The sequence below is a fragment of the Hemitrygon akajei genome, chromosome 5 (genome assembly GCF_048418815.1).
Source record: "Hemitrygon akajei chromosome 5, sHemAka1.3, whole genome shotgun sequence".
NCBI classification, from domain to species: domain Eukaryota; kingdom Metazoa; phylum Chordata; class Chondrichthyes; order Myliobatiformes; family Dasyatidae; genus Hemitrygon; species Hemitrygon akajei.
Genome location: NC_133128.1, coordinates 145,598,251 through 145,616,385, shown reverse-complemented (window position 1 = coordinate 145,616,385; position 18,135 = coordinate 145,598,251). Strand labels below are relative to the sequence as shown.

At 39.1% G+C, this 18,135-nt stretch overlaps 1 protein-coding gene across 2 annotated transcripts in view; it reads right to left on the bottom strand.

The window, feature by feature from the left end:
• Positions 1-18,135, bottom strand: part of vps8 (VPS8 subunit of CORVET complex) — a 618,230-nt gene that overhangs the window by 267,356 nt on the left and 332,739 nt on the right. The window lies entirely within an intron of this gene.

The window sequence follows — 18,135 nt, the reverse complement described above, 5'->3', positions numbered from 1 at the left end:
GCAAACACAAGTAGACGCCTATCCATAATTGTAGCTTTGTTTGAAATTAATTCCCCAATCGCAATTAACACTTTTCTACCAACAGCTTAGTTAGTTAGAGCTTTATTGTCATTGCTAAGGACAATGAGATTGCAGTGCTACTCCATTCAGTGCAAAACAACACACTGGCAATTCAATTACTAAAAACATAATGACTTAAGTTGAAATAACATCGGAGTTATTTCAAATGGTATCAAAGCTATAAATGCATTAAACCCAAACAGCTCTAAAATTAAAAGAGTGGCTGCCCCATTCAAGTGTTGTACTTGCCCATGTTATAAAATGCTATGATTAAATATAGAATGGCATCAAGAATTAAAGCTGAGATTTTTTTAAAAGAGCTCTGAAATCAAAGGAAGGTAGTTGCCACATTGCACTTAGAGAATGACCATAGTGCCGTGGACGATGGGTGGGTGGGGTAGAGGGTATTGTTCAGTTGCAGGACAACACTGGGGAGAAAGCTGCTTTTCAGTCTGGATGTCCATGCAGAATGTTTCTGTATCTCAGCTTGGTTGTGAAAATGTAATATTTTTCATTAATTGCAATTAATAATGATGTTCAACACAGATCTCAACCTGAATCCTCAATTATCATGCAGAGAGCACAAATTTTGCTGGTATATTTGATAGTGAGGAGAACAGCCTTAGGTGACAGAATGATTCTGATCAGCCAGTAAATTGACTATAGCAAAAGAACCTAATCCTGACAACTATGATGTTTAAATTTGGGGCGGGGGGGGGGGGGGTGGTTGTCAAGTAAGAGTAAGATATACACCAGCTTGATCCTAAGGAGTATTGAGGAACAAGCAACATTGGTGTACAAATCCAAATATCATTGAAGATAGCAGTACAGGTAAATAATGTTGGTTGTTCATAGGTAGATGTGTGCATTTCACTTTCATTACCCAGGGCAAGTACAACAAAGTCTTACCATGCACTGCTTATTTCTACCTCCTACCCAAGATCCACAAACCTGACTGTCTGGGTAGGTCCATTGTTTCTGCCTGCTTCTGTTCCTCTGAACTTACGTCTACGTACCTCGACTCCGTTTTATTCCCCTGTTTCAGTCCCTTCCCACTTATATCCGTGACAATTCACATGCTCTCGATTTCCTCAAAAACTTTCAATTTCCTGGTTCTGACTGCCCCATATTCTCCATGGATGTCCAGTCACTACACACTTCTATCCCCATCAAGAAGCCTTAAAGCTCTCTGCTTCTTTCTCCTCAAAAGACCCAACCAATTCCCCTCCACCACCACCCTCCACTGTCTGGCACAACTGGTCCTCAACCTCAACAGTTTCTTCTTCGGCTCCTCACACTTGCTCCAATCTCAAAGGTTAGCCATGGGCACCAGCGTAGTACCCAGCTATACTTATCTTGTGTTGGCTACATAGAACAATCAAGGCTCCAAGCCCCCCAACTCTCCCTGTGCTACATTGACTGCATTGGTGCTGATTCATGCACCCACACTGTGCTGGTCAATTTCATCAACTTTGCTTCCAACTTCCACGTTGCCCTTACATTAATTTAGTCCATTTCTGACACCTTCCTCCCCTTCCTTCATCTCTCTGTCATCTTCATTCACCCAAACACTGAACTGGTTCCACAGCCTATGGACTCACTTTCAAGGACTCTACAACTCTTGTTCTCCATATTTATTGCTTATTTATTTATAACTATTATTTAGTTTTTTATAATCTTTTTGCATTTGCAGTTTGTTATATTTCGCACATTGGTTGTCCATCCTTGTGTGTGGTTTTTCATTGATTCGACTGTGTTTCTTTGCATTTACTGCAAATGTCCACAAGAAAATGAATTTCAGGGTAGTACATGGTAGTACATATGTACTCTGAACTTTGTAGTTGAAAGTAGTGTGCAATCTGGGCTCTTACATTGCTGTGGGTCTTTGTGGAGAAAGTGAGAAGTATGCTCTCTTCCTTTTTAGTCCTGATGAAGTGTGTCAGCCTGAAATGTTGACTGTTTATTTTCCTCTATAGATGCAGCTTTACTTGCTTAGTTCCTATAGTATTTTGTATGTCTTACTGAGGAGAATGCCTGCTTTGGAAAATGAGCCACATGCTGAATGCTAGCATGAACTGCAGACTGCCTAACTGTCCATTGTAGCCTAGAAGGAGCTGAAGACAAAGAAATCACAGGCTGCAGTGACCTTAAATGCAGAAAGCAATGCTTTGCCAACTTAAAGGATGGTAATAGCCTCCATGGACACCTGCAGCCTTTTAATAACCTCATTAGAACAGAACAGCTGCCTTGTCCTGAGCCCAAACATACAATTACGAGGAGAATTCCTCTGTGTGTACATCGACCTACTTGAACTCCACAAAGCTGCAGATGGTCCCTCATTATATTCACAGAGCATCTTGGAAGAGACACTTCGAGGGAATTACTTAAGTCTGGAGCATCGCAAAAATACAAAATTAAAATAGTGAGCAATAACATTATATTAAAATATTGTTCAATAATTTTCAGTCATTGCACGAAGCGTGCAGATATTGTTTACCTATTGCTGAAAACTGCTGACTGCTTTCTTCAAAAACAATTGCTCATGTCTGATGCATAATCTAAACTCCACAACACCGTAATCTCATGCACCAGTGACATCCAAAAAGCCCATCAGTTTCAGAGTACGTTCAAAGATTGAGTAGATAATGCCTTTTTGGTAAAGAGAATTCCAAAAATTTACAAACTTCTGAATGAAGAATGGTTGACAGCTTATCCTGAAACTATGCCATCCAATTCCAAATACCTTTCAAAGCAACAATCCCCATAAGACCTGACGAAGGGTCTCGGCCCGAAACGTCAACAGTGCTTCTCCCTATAGATGCTGCCTGGCCTGCTGTGTTCCACCAGCATTTTGTGTGTGTTGTTTGAATCCCCATAAGTATCTCTTTTTCTACCAGTGAGATCATCTCTCTTTCTTTGAGACTGCAGGAAATATAGGCCAATATTTCTGGTATATCGTTCTTTTGGGGTTGCTATCAAGTACCATCTTTCGAAATTTCTACTCCAAACATGTCAAGTTGATAACCTATCAACAGCCACTGAAATAACATTGTGATGTTCCCAACAATCTAAATACTATCTAGTAAAAATATAAAGATCAGCCAACTTTCAGGGGCACCACAATGTAAGACTGAAAAATAATAAAGCCTTCAAGTGATGTAAAAGTGAACCCAGAAAACAGTCCCTTTTAAAAAAAATCCCTAACTTATGTACAGTTTCTAAAGTCCCAAGTCCCCTGTTAAAAAAAAACTTGTGTTCACTTGTCATGTCGTAATTATATTCTCTCGTTACAGCATTTCTACAGAGGGTGTATTTAATAAATTTCAAATTTGCATAGGCAGTTTCCATTACAAATGTCAACATAGGTATTTAAGTAAGGACTGGCTGGCAGAAAATATGTGCAGATCTAAGATTTTTAATGTATTAAAACAGAGAACATAGAAGGTCCACAGAAAGTTACAATTCAGTAGAGTGCTTAAATTTTCAATCAAGTCACTGGTACACTGTTATAAATATTTTAGGTGCTTATTCTTCCATTAAAATTCTGGTGGTCAATTTGGAACCTTTCCATAAAACTTTTCCTCCAAAGAGCATCATAGAGATAGTGAACACAGAATAGAGGCACTTAAATGTGCCACTGAAAAGGAACTTCATCTTAATTGTCAACTATTCCTTAATATCCCTGAAGATAACAGCATTTCAAAAGCACACATCCAAGAAAATTTCTGCCTCCACCACCATTTCAGCCTCATACTACCCCAGCTTTTGTGCTAAAGTACTATCTATCTCCTCTCTGATTTGTTTTGCTTCCTCCAGACTGATCCAGCCAAATGATTCACTCAACTGGGCTGCACCAATTGTTTCACTGCTTGCTCCCTGAGTAAGTCCTTATTGATCTGACCATTCTAAAGCATTCTGGTTTTCCTTCTCTCCCTCCAGTCCTGTGACAAACTGACCTACCCTTTGCTTATCCCTCTCAAGGGTACTTCCTGCCAGGCTACTGCCAGGGATCAGGTAGCTTTGTATATTTCTGCATTAGTGCCTTCAGTAAATATTAATTAGCTTGTATATCACATGATAATTCATATTTATCAAGTATTTTCACATCTGCTCTTTCTCATTTAAAATACATATTTTTTATTATCCAAAAGTAACAGATATTGCTTCTCAGAATAGTGTTCAGTTCTCTTAATTACCATTGTCAGTTTATAGCTGCTTGTTGTGCAATTATTGATTAATATACTGTCTAATAAGAGTGTAACATTTCAGTTATGTCAATTAGATTTGCTTCCTTAATGTCTTCTACTGTAAGGGTGTCAAGGGTCCATGAACAATAACCATAATAAATTAAAAACTGCTTCAACTTCAAAATCATTGTTGGAAGGTGCAATCCTTTCCCAAAAGAACCTTCTGTCAACATTCATCGGGAATATTGCAGAGATAAATGACTGCAAATTCAGTTTAATATATTTTGATATGTGAGCACAAAGGACAACCAGACAATGCAGACTTAAAGTACCAAGCCACAACACAATTTTTCTCCCTTCAAAAACTGTGAAAGTGACAGATGAGGGCTGTATCTATCCTAAGCTTATAGACATCCAAGTGACAAGCTAAGCAATCATAAAACATATCATGATAATGTGGCTGGTTCTTGGATGGTCTTACTGCAAGGTTACCATTTCTCCACAAATAATTGTAAGAAAAGTCTGGTGTATACTATTTTTTGATTTGCAGAACTTACTACAAATTCACAAATATAAAAGCCATTCTCTAATTATAGGCATCATGCCTTAGTTTAGCCGTGGTTTTTAATTTAAGTTTGATAATTGGAAGATCTCAAAGTTCAAAGAAAATTTATTATCAATCTATGTATTTAGTATGTCACCATATACTACCTTGAGACTCATTTTCTTGTAGGTATTTATAGTTGAACAAAAATACAACAGAATCAATGAAAAGCCATACACAAAGATTGACGATGTGCAAAAGACAAACTGTGCAAATAAAAACATTATAATAAATAAGGGAAGTAAATAAATATTAGTAAAAACATGTTGTAGAGTCCTTGAAAGTGAGTCCATAGGTCGTGAAATCAGTTCAGAGTTTAGGTGAATGAAGTTATCCATGCTGGTTCAGGAGCCTTATGTTTGCAGGGCAATAACTATTCCTGAACCTAGTAGTGTGGTACCTAAGGCTCCTGTACCTCCTCCCTAATGGCAGCAGCTAGAAGAGAGCTTGCCTTGATGGTGGAGGTCCTTGATGATGGTTGCTGTTTTCTTGTAGCAGCATTCCTTGTAGATGTTTTTAATGGTGGGGAGGGCTTTGCCTGCGATGGCTGGGCTGTAAATATACTTTTTATAGGCTTTTCCGTATTTTGACATTGGTGGTTCTGTACTAGGCCGTGATGCAACCAGTTACGGTACCCTCCACTGCATCTGCAGAAGTTTGTCAAAGTTTTAGATGACAAGTCAAATTTGTGCAAATTTCTAAGAAAGTAGAGGCACTGGTGTGCCTTCTTTGTTAAGGCACTTATATACTGATCCCAGGTCAGATCCTCTGATATGATAATGCCATGGAATTTAAAGTTACTGCCCCTGTCCACCTCCAACCCTCTAATGAAGATTGGCTCATGGACCTCCCATTTCTTTCTCCTGTAGTTAATAATCAGTTCTTTGGCTTTGCTCACAGTGATTGAGAGGATGTGTTATGGCACCACTCAACCAGGTTTTCAATCTCCCTCCTTTATGCTGATTCATCACCAGCTTTGATTCAGTTAACAACAATGGTAACATCAGCAAACTTAAATATAGACCTGGAGCTACACTTAGCCTCACACTCATAGGTAAAATGCGGGTAGAGCAGGGAGCTAAGAACATAGCTTTGAGATGTTCCTGTGCTGATGGTAATTGTGGAAGAAGTCTCCACTAAGTATTAGAAATGCTAAGTATTTCTTAATCTCTGGATTTGGGAATATTAAAAAACAATTAAACAATGATAGCACAACAAGCATTATACAACATTGTCAGCAGAAGAATGACAAGTCTAATGTCATAAAAGACCTGAATCTCAATGTTCAGACAAACTGAAAACTTAAACAACTAAATTCCAACATTTGACTCGCAAAAAAAAACATTGGCTTGAGACAAGCTTACTGTCACAATAGTTTACAAAGCGGACGAGTCTTTGGTAGAACTTTACTCAGCAGTGAGATAATCCAAATAGATGCAAAGTGAAACAATCTTTTATTAGCATACAAGAGAAAATCTGCAGATACTGGAAATCCAAGACACACACACACACACACTCCCCCCCTCCCCCCCCCCCCCAGACCAGGCAGCATACGTGGAAAAGAGTACAGTTAAAACTTCAGGCCAAGACCCTTCAGCAGGACTGAAGAAAAAGAGGTAAGGAGTAGAGTTATAAGGTAGGAGGCGACTCCACCAGTATCTTGTGTGTGTTGCAACCTTTTATTAGCTTCCTTTTATTGTATTAGATGCTGAAGATGATTCAGAACACTGGATTGTTGTTAGAACAGATGCATTAGCTTGTATAAGCACAAACAGGAAAACCTAGATACTTAGGAAACATACTTTTGAGCAGATCCATTCACTCTTGCGAGCCGAGTACATCAGATAATCTGTGGAATTCTTAACTAATTGTTTGCTTCTCTGCATCTCAAATTAACCCTCCCACCTAATCAACTCTATAAGTTAATCCTAATTTTTGGTGCAGGAAAGGGCAACTGACATTAAGCTAGTTCTGGCTATGGTACGGAAGCAAAGGCAAATGACTAATTAGCAGTCCTTCCTACAGAGGCCGCAAGTTTACTTGCCAAGTAGAGATTGGATCACACTCTGCTTGGTAGATCTCCTGCAGGCATGAGGCCAAACTATCTGATGAGCTTCTGAGCATCAGTGGACTGGGAAAGCGAAATTTCATGAGCCCTTATTATTGTACCATATTTCTGATTTTCCTTTATCCCATGTTGGTCATAGTAAACAACCTTTAGCAGATACTTTTCAGCCATGCATTCCATATGCCCTAGACAGTGAAGCAAGCAGGCATATAGTGTAATCTCCAAATACTGTCCTCTCAAGAATTATGTTGTAGTGATTGTACTCCTGTGTGATTCTAAGAGATTGAAAGCTGTATAATTTCTGTTGTTTGTAGGAAGTGATCCAATTTTTACAGTCATACAGTAAGGACATGAACTTAACAGTTAGAAACTTCTGTGTTTCAAACGCCAGCTTTTTGTTCTAGGCATGCAAGGTAAGTTGTTAAGGTTCTTGAGGGTTTAGCAATTTTTGCAATATTTTCTATCAAGTTTACCCAAGTCTGCTACTTAACAAATGTGGCCCATGTTAGCCAGAGCATTACTGGTGGAATAGATTTTGAGTGAAAAGCTCTCAATCAACCCTAATGGATGGCTTAAATTGTGGTTTATATTCTTTCCTCAAATCCTTGTCAAGCATTTGCTGCAACACACTCTTAACATGGTGATGGTTCTTTGCTATCTGATCCAACCAATAATTTACTGTCAGATTGGAAGGTTCACTTGGCAAACTGACCTTTTAGGCCATCAAACTAAAGCCCAATTATCCTACCAAGATTCAATCCACAGGCTCCAACCATTAATTAATTAACACTACGATAGAAACAAATCAAAAAAACTACTGACACCAGAAATCTGAAATAACAACAAATAGAAAATTCTAAAAAAAAACTCAGCAGGGCAGGTGGATTCTTTGGAGAGAACTACAAGATCAGTATTTCAGGAAAAAGATCCTTCCTCTTTAACCTGAAATATTAACCGTTCTTCTCATTCACTGATGTTGCCTGAGTTACTGATGTTTTTGGCATTTTCTGGTTTAGTTTCAATAACGATGAATGTTTATTATTCAGGAGGAGAATACTCTTGATTTCCTCCATTCAGCAATAGCTGAAAGGTAGTATCTCATGCTGGTATTTAGCCATAGATGAAGTTTACCTCTGCTTTGGACTGAATTCACAGCAACCTGACTCCAAGAAGACTCCATCCAGACAAGATTCAAAAACAGTTGCTTTCCCCCAAACAGTAAGGCTGATCAACATATCCACCCACTCACCCACCTCTCCACACCTGCAACCACCACTACTTCATCATTTCCTGTCAGTCAGCTTATGTACAGACACTCCTGTGGCTAACGTCACTTTATGGACACACCATCTATATATATATATATATATATATAAGCTATCTTATGTATTTATATTTATAGATAGATAGATAGATAGATAGATACTTTATTCATCCCCATGGGGAAATTCAACATTTTTTCCAATGTCCCATACACTTATTGTAGCAAAACTAATTACATACAATACTTAACTCAGTAAAAATATGATATGCATCTAAAATCACCCTCTCAAAAAGCATTATTTTTATTGTGGCTTTTTTGTGCTGCATCAAATCTGGAGTAACAATTATTTCAAACTCCTTTACACTCGTGTACTAGAAATGACATTAAACAATTTTGAATCATGAATATGGACATAGAATACACAGCATAGAAATGAATCATTTTACCCAAAAGATGTGTTCTCATGTTTATTTATCTGACGTCACCCTCATTCTATCTGCTCTTGCCATTTACCTTCCATTCAAACAAATTCAAAAACATAAAAATTAATACATTATAAAGAGTCTCCAGTCAGCTCTGCCAGGCAGTATCACAGCTGATCCTGTACCTCAAGTTACCCAACTACGATATCCATTTTGATCAATTCCCGTATCTCTTAATTTCACAATTTACCTAAATTAGACTGAGCATACATTCTTCTGAAGAGAAGAATTTCAAACACTTATGACCTTTGAATAAAGGATTATCAACTTATCTCCACTCTACATGGACTGATTACCTTGTCCTGAGTTCCAAACTGACAAAACAAAAAAAAAGGCAGATGCTGAAAATCGTAAGTAAAAATTAGAAAATGCTGGAAAACTCAAGAGGTCAGGTTGCATTTGCAGAATGTCAACTCTTTCTCTTTCCACAAATGAGTCCTGGTTGTTGAGCTTTTCCAGCATTTTCTGTTTTCATCCCAGTTCTTGATCATGCAGCCTGAGAAAACAGGCTATCAAAATCCACCCTCTCAATTGAGAAACCTTCTTCTTTCAAATCCTTTGGATAAAGATAAAGATGAGCTTTATTTACAGCAAAATGCAGTCCAAGAATGCGTCACCATGCTTCCAGTGCCAACATAGCCTGTCCACCATATACTAACCCAAGTTCAAGTCCAATTATCATTCAACCATACATGAAAACAAAACAACCTTCCTCCAGGGTGAAGTTGCAAATCATGTACATTCAAGATAGCAAGCAAACATACGGTTGCGCAAAAAATAAATATATAGCCCAAGTCCCTGAGTGACATGTCCCGCAAATTGATGGTGCAGTTCCGAGCAATCTGCAGATGAACGTACACGCGCAATCCAACAATTGAACACTGGATGGCAGCATCCATTCGAGCTACACCATCCCTGGCATCTCCTCTCGTGGATTGCAGCAGCTAGCAAGCCTGCGGCTTGAGGCCTAGTCTTCAGTACAGCTGCAGCCACACAGATCCCCACTCTTTATTGCACCAACAAACAAGGGAAATGTGCCTACCATAACCTGTACATCTTTGGAATGTGGGATGAAACCGGAGCACCCGGAGGAACACAGGGAGAACATACAAACTCTTTACTTACAGTGGTGAGAATTGAGCTCCATCACTTTCACTGTAAAGTGTTAAGCTAACCGCTACACTACCACGCAGCCGTGCCACCTCACTGAATGGGTTTCAAAGGTCGCCCAGAAATCAGACTCAACAAGAAATTATATCCTTTGTTTTAAGACTAAAATCACATACAATACTAAAGAAATGAACTCAGGAAGCATTGGAAGCCTTGAATCACAGCATGACCCGTGTGCTCCATCTGCCTAGAAATAAAGTCAAGTTGCTTTTTATTGTCGTTTCGACCATAACTGCTGGTACAGTAAACAGTAAAAATGAGACACGTTTTTAAGGACCATGGTGCTACATGAACAATACAAAAACTACACTGAACTACGTAAACCAACACAAAAACTACACTAGACTACAGACCTACCCAGGACTGCATAAAGTACACAGAACAGTGCAGGCATTACAATAAATAATAAAGAAGACAACAGGCACAGCAGAGGTCAGTAGGTTGGTAGTCCGATGGCTTGGGGTAAAATCTGTTACATAAATAATCAGTTGAATGGCGGCGCCCGGGATTCTGTCTGTTTCTGTACTCCCGCTGAGTATTTCGTAGCCACAGATGTAGTCCAATTTAACGTCCATTTGAGGGTTGGCCGGCAAGGGCTTACTTTTTTCCTGGCACGGACGCCTGCCTACTCGCCTCGCTTCCCCTTCCTCGCACCCCGCTGACAACGTCCCCAACTCTGGCCATCGGCATCAAGCGACTCCGAGGACTGCAACATACTATTTACTAAAAACATACTATTTGCTTAACTACTGATGCACCTGTAAACCAATACTTCCAAACTTGTCACATTTAATTATTTTTAATTATCTCTATGGATGTGATTAATAGCACATATTTTTGCTCATCACTCTGTATCATTGTATCATTACAGCTCACTTTTAGCTGAGTATCATCCAATTACACTTTATCATTTCATGTGAGTCATTAATATAGATTGTAAATAACTGAGCGCCCAGATCCAATTAATATGGCACCCAACAAAGCTATTTATATCCAATCATCTTATGGCAGCAAGTCTCACTTAAAAAAAAAATTGAATCTGAAATCACAGTCTGAAGCAACACTAAGCAATACAAATAGCCTACGTTTTCTATGAGAAACTTTCCTTTCTCAAAGTGACTGTCCCCAAGTCTTTGATCATAGTATTTTGTTTCAGAAATCAAATCAAATTTAATTGTCACTCAAACCATACATAGACATAGCTGAACCAGACAGCTTTTCTCTGGGGCCAAGGTGCAAAAGCGAGTAACATAATTCAAAATATTGAGCAAAGAAACATATTCACTCAAAAAGAAACATACATTGCCCAAGGCCCTGAGTGATAAAGTCTAGCGATCGATGGTACAGTCTCCCAGCAGTGTACAAATGCACGTAATCCAGCCTGTCATTCGAATGCTTGAGCATGGGGTGTCAACACTGAGGGGCGAGGCCAGGCCCCAATCCAGCTCAACTATGCTGTAGCGCTTCCGCAAGTCTCATCTAATCTGCAGCAGGCAAGCCTGTGGCTTGAGGCCTAGTTCTCACCACAAGTGTGAAAAAGAGCTCCTGGAGACAGAGAGCAAAACTCTTGCACGAGCTATTCTTATACCTCTGAAGGTCTCAACTTGGCGGAAGAAATGCCCGAGCAGAAACCTGCTCCCAAGAAGGGCACTAAGAAAGCACTGCCGAAACCATCAGGCAAGTCTGGCAAGAGCGTAGGAGGCTGAGGAAGGAGAGTTGCGCCATCTATATCTACAAAGTGATTAAGCAGGTTCTCCCCTACACCGCATCTTCTCCAAGGCCATGAGCATCATGAACTCATTCGTAAACAACAATTTCAAGCATATTACTGGCAAGGCTTCCAACCTAGCCCATTACAACAAAAGGTTGACCATCAGCTCTTGGGAAATCCAGCCCGCCATGCGCCTGCTGCTGCCCGGGGAACTGGCCAAGCATGGTGTGTCAGAAGGGACAAAAGCGGTAACCAAGTACACCAGCTCCAAGTGAAGAGTGCTCCCAAAAGAAGAAGAGGTGCCTGGAACCAGAAACTGGTGTGTGACACACAAGGGAACTAATGGGAAAGAACCAATGGCTACATCTTTCGAACAGGCCAATCAATGACCAGCACAGTTGAAGTAAACATGGAACTGTTGTCAGTGCAGACATTGGAACATCTCCACTTCTAGTGAAGCAAGGGAAGTCACTGATTAAGCAGCTAAGGATGAAGGGAACAAAGTCAATGATCTATAGTTGAGACCTAGAAATGAGAAGACTAAATCTCCCAGAGCCACCACCCCCCAAACAGGCATGAAAATCTTTCTTTGTGTAGGTATGAAAGTAGTCTGTAAATCCTTCTCCTCACTTGGTCAAATATGGCTTTGATGTCAAGAGCAGTCACTTTCACCATGGGGATTAATCTCATGTTTATGTTCGGGACATGTCTATACTGAAACCTGGAGACAAAATTGTCCTGCCAAAAACAATGCTAAGCTGCTATAGCCTTCTCTGTTTCCAAAGCATTCAATTATTTCTACTATCACATATTGTAGTTAAATTGACTGAAGATTAGTTTCTGGAATGTCACTGGGCTCAGGAAGAGACACACGTAGGAATTAGGACTTCCAAGTTAGTTGCAAACAATATATGTCTACAGTAGACTCGCTCTTTCACCCACATGCTGAGCTCCACCACTGTACTTACAAGTGTACTTAACAGATTCTGCTCCAAGTGCTGACACCTTCTTCTGTACTTATTAATGAAGCAGTCATTTCCCAGCTTCTTTATAATTTCAGAACAGGGGTTATGCCAAGACAAAGTTACAAGTTATAGTGGAATGCAATTATGCTACTGCTGATTCACAACATGAATAGATGCACCATCTTAAGCTTTCAGACTTGTTCTGAAGGCACCCTTTTTCAAAGTTTCAGAACAAATGTTACAAAGTGTCCTCAGTGTGAGGCTTGAACACCACAAGGGATGTTCAATCAGTCCTACCGATGGTATCATGGATCAATGTGCAAGAAATAAGAAACAAAAAGACAAGTACGAAAGGCACAGGGGTAAGAATGGGCCATTCAGTTACTCATGACTCCGTTAGAACATGACAAACCATTAATGACAGTGCAAAGTCTCTACAACATCTCCAACCTTATGTTCTCAAATCTCTTTAATCCCTCAATCTCTGTTTTGTTTATATCCAGTAATTAAGCCTCTAAATATTTCTTAGATGATGAATTCCGAAGATTCTCTAACCTCTGGATAAAGACTTTTTTCTCGTTGTACTGTTTTATACATAGACTTCGGTTAAGTTTACCACAAGGGCCTTCACAGTATGCTGATTGAGAAGATTAAGGTGCATTGGCCTCCACAGCTGACAGTGACAATGAATTCCACAGATTCACCACCCTCTGACTAAAGAAATTCTTTCCCATCTCTATTCCAAATGCACATCCCTCTATTCTGAGACTGGGCCCTCTGGTCCTAGACTCACCCAGTACCCACATCCACTCTATCTATGCCTTTCAATATTCAATAGGTTTCAGAGAGATCCCCTCTCATTCTTCTAAACTCCAGCAAGTATAGGCCTAGAACCATCAAATGCTCCTTATACTTTAACCCTTTCATTCCCAGAATAATTCTCATAAACCTCCTCTGGACCCTCTCTAATTCCAGCATATCTTTTCTTAGATAAGGAGCCCAAAAAGGGGCCCTTCAGTAGTGTAGCAGTTAGTGTGACACTATTACAGTTCGGGGCACCAGTGTTCAGAGTTCAATCCTGGCATACTCTATAAGGAGTTTGTAAGTTCTCCATGGAATGTGTGGGTTTTCCCCGGATGCTCTGCCTTCCATCCACAGTCCAAACATGTACTGGTTAGTAGGTTAACTGGTCATTGTAAATTGCCCTGTGATTAGGTTAGGGTTGAACTGAAGGCTATTCGGGGGCGCTGGGCAGTGCAGCATTTACCTTCCTTACCAACAACTCAACCTGCAAGTTAACCTGTCAGGAACCCTAAACAAGACTGCCAAATCCCAATGCACCTCTGAGTTTTTAATTTTCTCTCCATTTATTAAATAATCTATGCCTTTATTCCTTCTACCAAAATGCATGACCATACACTTCCTTACAATATATCCCATCTGCTATTTCTTTGCTCATCCTCACCATCTGTCTGTCATTCTGCAGACTCCCTGTATCCTCAACACTACCTGCTTCTCCATATATCTCCATATCGTCCACAAATTTGCTCACAAAGCCAACAATTCTGTCATCCAAATCACTGACATATAATGATAAAGAAATGGTCCTAATACTGATGCCTGCAGAATGCCAGTAGTCACCAGCAGTGAAATAGAAAAGGCTCCCTTTATTCCCACTCTTTGCCTCTCACTCTCAGTCGATCTTCTATCCATGCTAGTATCTTTCCTGTAATACCATGGTACCACAGGTTCTTATCTTGTTAAGCAGCCTCATGTCAGGCACCTTGTCAAAGGCCTTCTAAAAATCTAATTAAACAACATCCACTGACTCTCCTTCATCTATCCTGCCTGTTACTTCCTCAAACAATTCCAATAGATTTGCAAGATTTCTCCTTTAGGAAACCATGCTGACTTTGTCCTATTTTATCATATGCCTCCAAGTAACCCAAAATCACATCCTTAATAATGGACTCCAACACCTTCTCAACCATTAACGTCAAGCTAACTTACCTATAATTTCTGCCTCTCTCACTTCTTAAAGAATGGGGTGATGTTTGTAATTTTTCAGTCCTCTGGAAACACTCCAGAACCTAGTGATTCTTGAAAGATCATTCCTAATGCCTCTACAATCCTTTCAGCTATCTCTGTCAGAACCGTGGGGTGTTGTCCATCTGACCCAGATGACTTATCTACAGTGCGTTCACACTTTCAGCTTTCCAAGCACATTTTCTGCCCCCTGACACTCTCGAATTTCTGGCATACTGCTAGTGTCTTCCACAGTGAAGGGTGACGCAAAATACTTAAGTTTGCCCACCATTTCATTGCCTCCCATTTACCATCTCTTCAGCGTCATTTTCCAGTGGTCCGATATTAACTTCTACTTCTCTTTTACTTACCGGTATATATCTGAAAAAACTTTCAGTAACCTCTTTTAAATTATACTTCATCTTTTCTCCCTTTATGGTTTTTTCTTTAGTTGCCTTCTGTTGGTTTTAAAAATCTTTGCAAACCTCTAATTTCCCACTATGTTTTGCTATATTATATGCCCTCTCTTCTCCTTTTATGCTGTCTTTAACTTCCCTTGTCAGCCATGGTTTTCTCATCCTCCCTATAGAATACTTCGTCATCTTTGGGATGTATATATCTATGCTCAACCTTCTGAGTTACCTCCAGAAACTCTAGGCATTGCTGTTCCATTGCTAACCCTGTTAGTGCTCCCTTTCAATTAACTTTAGCTATCAACTCTTTCATGCACTTGTAATTCCCTTTACTCCACTGTAATAATGATAGGTCTGACTTTATCTTCTCCCTCTCAAACTGCAGGGTAAACGCTATCAGATTATGATCACTGTCCCCTGAGAGTTCTTTTACCTTAAGTTCCCTAATTAAATCTGGTTCATTTCACTAGACCCAATCCAGAGTAACCCTTCCCCAAGCAGGTTCAACCACTATCTGTTCTAAAATGCCATCTTGTTGGCATTCTACAAATTCCTTCTCTGGACCCAACACCAACCTGAGTTTTCCAATCTACCTGCAGATTGAAATCCCCATGACTATTGTAACATTGCCCCTTTTACATGTCTTCTATCTCCTGATGTAGTTGATATCCTACTGGCTACTGTTCCGAGTTCTCTACATAATTCTCTGCAGGATCTTTTTATTCCTGCAGTTTCTTAGCTCTACGCACAAGTATTCTGTATCTTCTTATCCTTTGTCACCACTTTCAAAGGATTTAATTTATTTTTTAAATCAACAGAACCACACATCCCCTCTGCCTACCTGCCTCTCCTTTTGATATTTTCAGCAGTTATGAGTACTCAGTGATAAGCAAGCCAATCTCACCTGTCTGAACCTTTCTACCCATTTACCTGTCAAAACGTCTTTTAAATGTTCTTCTTGTTCTTGCCTCCACCACCACCTCTGTCAGAGGAGTGACCTCTGTGTAGAGAAACTTGACTTTCATGACTTCTGGTACCTCAACCATTGCTAAAGGGTTGCTTAACATCTCTGACACAAATATCTGTGCCAGGGTCCCTGCAATTTCTTTCCTAGAAAGTGTCTTAGGATACACTTGGTCAGACCCAATGATTTAGCCACCTTAACATGCTTTCATATTGCCATTATCTCCTCTTTTGTAAAGTGGATGTGTTCTAGCACATCACTATTTATTTCTCTTAATTTCTTAGTTTCCATGACTTTTCGCATGGCAGATGCAGATGAGAAATTTTCATTTAAGACATCATGCATTGCTTGAGGCTCCACATAGATGGCTATATTGATCCTTAATGGAACCTATTCTGTCCCTGGTTACCCTTTAACTCTGAATAATCTTGCAAATCTCTTAAGCAACAAGAACAAGTCCTTAGCTCTAGTTAAGCTGTAACACAAGTGGGTAGGTTGGTAAAGAGGGCATATGGGGGAAGAGATTGGATGGGTTGGGATTATTTTCCCTGGAGTGAAGAAGGTTGAGGATGACTTGCAAAGGTATATCAAATTATAAGAGCCAGAAAGGATAGATAGGCCAGGTAGTCAGAACCTTTTTCTTGTGGTAGGGATATCAAAAATAGGAAGAGATAGGTTTAAGATAACTGGCAGAATTTCCAATAGAGATTTGAAAGACAAGTTTTTTTTAATATACAGATAGTGTGGTTGATTTCTGGTATTCACTACAAGAAATGGTATTAACAAAAAAATGGTACATTTCAGAGACAGTTAGACAGGCACTTGAGTAGGCAAGCTCTAGAAGGACATGGACCTACTACAGGCAAACGAGATTCATGTAGGTAGACAAAAAGTTAAGCATGAACTTGATGGATCAAAGAGATATTTTTATGCTGTGTAACTTTATATTCCACATAGGATTGGATGCGACTATTCTATTAAGCGACAACAGCTTCAAATAGAAAAATAACATGGACCATATTTTTTTATTTGGAGAATTAGTGAAACACTGCATTTGACAATCATACTACTTTCCTCATTGTCAGTGAATCAGAATCACATAATCTGTTACTAGTACCTGTTTAAAGGCTATAATGTGAGCCAGTACAGTTCTGCCAATTGACTGACAAATGGAAAATTATATTCTTATATTCTTGAAAGAAAGGAAGCTCAATATTAAAGCAATTCAAAGAGCTTCATGAAGGCAATGGTGCACTTTTCAAAATGTACCAACTGTTGTGATATCAAATTATTCTACAAAGCCTGAATAGGTTTTCTTAAAATTTGTCCAAGATATTCCCATAGATAGAAAGAGACAGAAATCAGTTATCAATGTAAGAATATTAAATTATACTAAAGATTCTACAGAACAAATGAGTTCCCAATGCTAATGCACTGATCTAATTTTTCTTACATAACAAATAAATTGTTTGGCAAAAGTATGTTTTTGAATAAATTATACAAGCAAAATTCAATGCATGTGCAATTAGAAACTTTAGATTAGGCATGAGCATGTCATTATAAGATGTTGAATCCTCATGAAAAACAGCAAAGTCTGAAATAATATGTTATTTTATGACAAGCATAATCAGTATAGAACTATCTAACAACAGGATATTAGAGAATTAAGAGGACTATTTGAGTGATATGTTAGCTTTGCCAGAATTCAATAAGGAGCATAGAAGGGATTTATATAAAAAGTGGCTCCTCAGAAAATGATAGCTCACTTGCCATTCATGGAAATTTGCATTAATATCTATAAAAGACTTTTCAAAATTATGAGATATCACAAGCAAAGCCAATTTTGAAAAAAAAACTGATTTATGATTCAAGATCTCTTAATAACCACCCTAAGGCCCAATCTAGATTTTCTACTTGTACATGAATTAAATTTTGTTTTCAATTTGTTTGAGCTTTGAAAATTATACCACTTAGGCCAAGTAGATTTTGGGTGTTGTTGCTAACTCGTTCCAACACTAACAACATATCAAGATACAGGAAATATAGTTAATTCCAACTTGATTTTTAACACTGCTAAAATGGCGTAATGGTTCTTGTCTGGAAACAATGAAGTTGACTGTTGGCAGCAGTAACTTACCACCAAACTCTAATCATATTCACGTTAAATTAATATATTAGCAGAATCTCGGTATTTTAATTGTTGATTTTAATTTAACTAACAT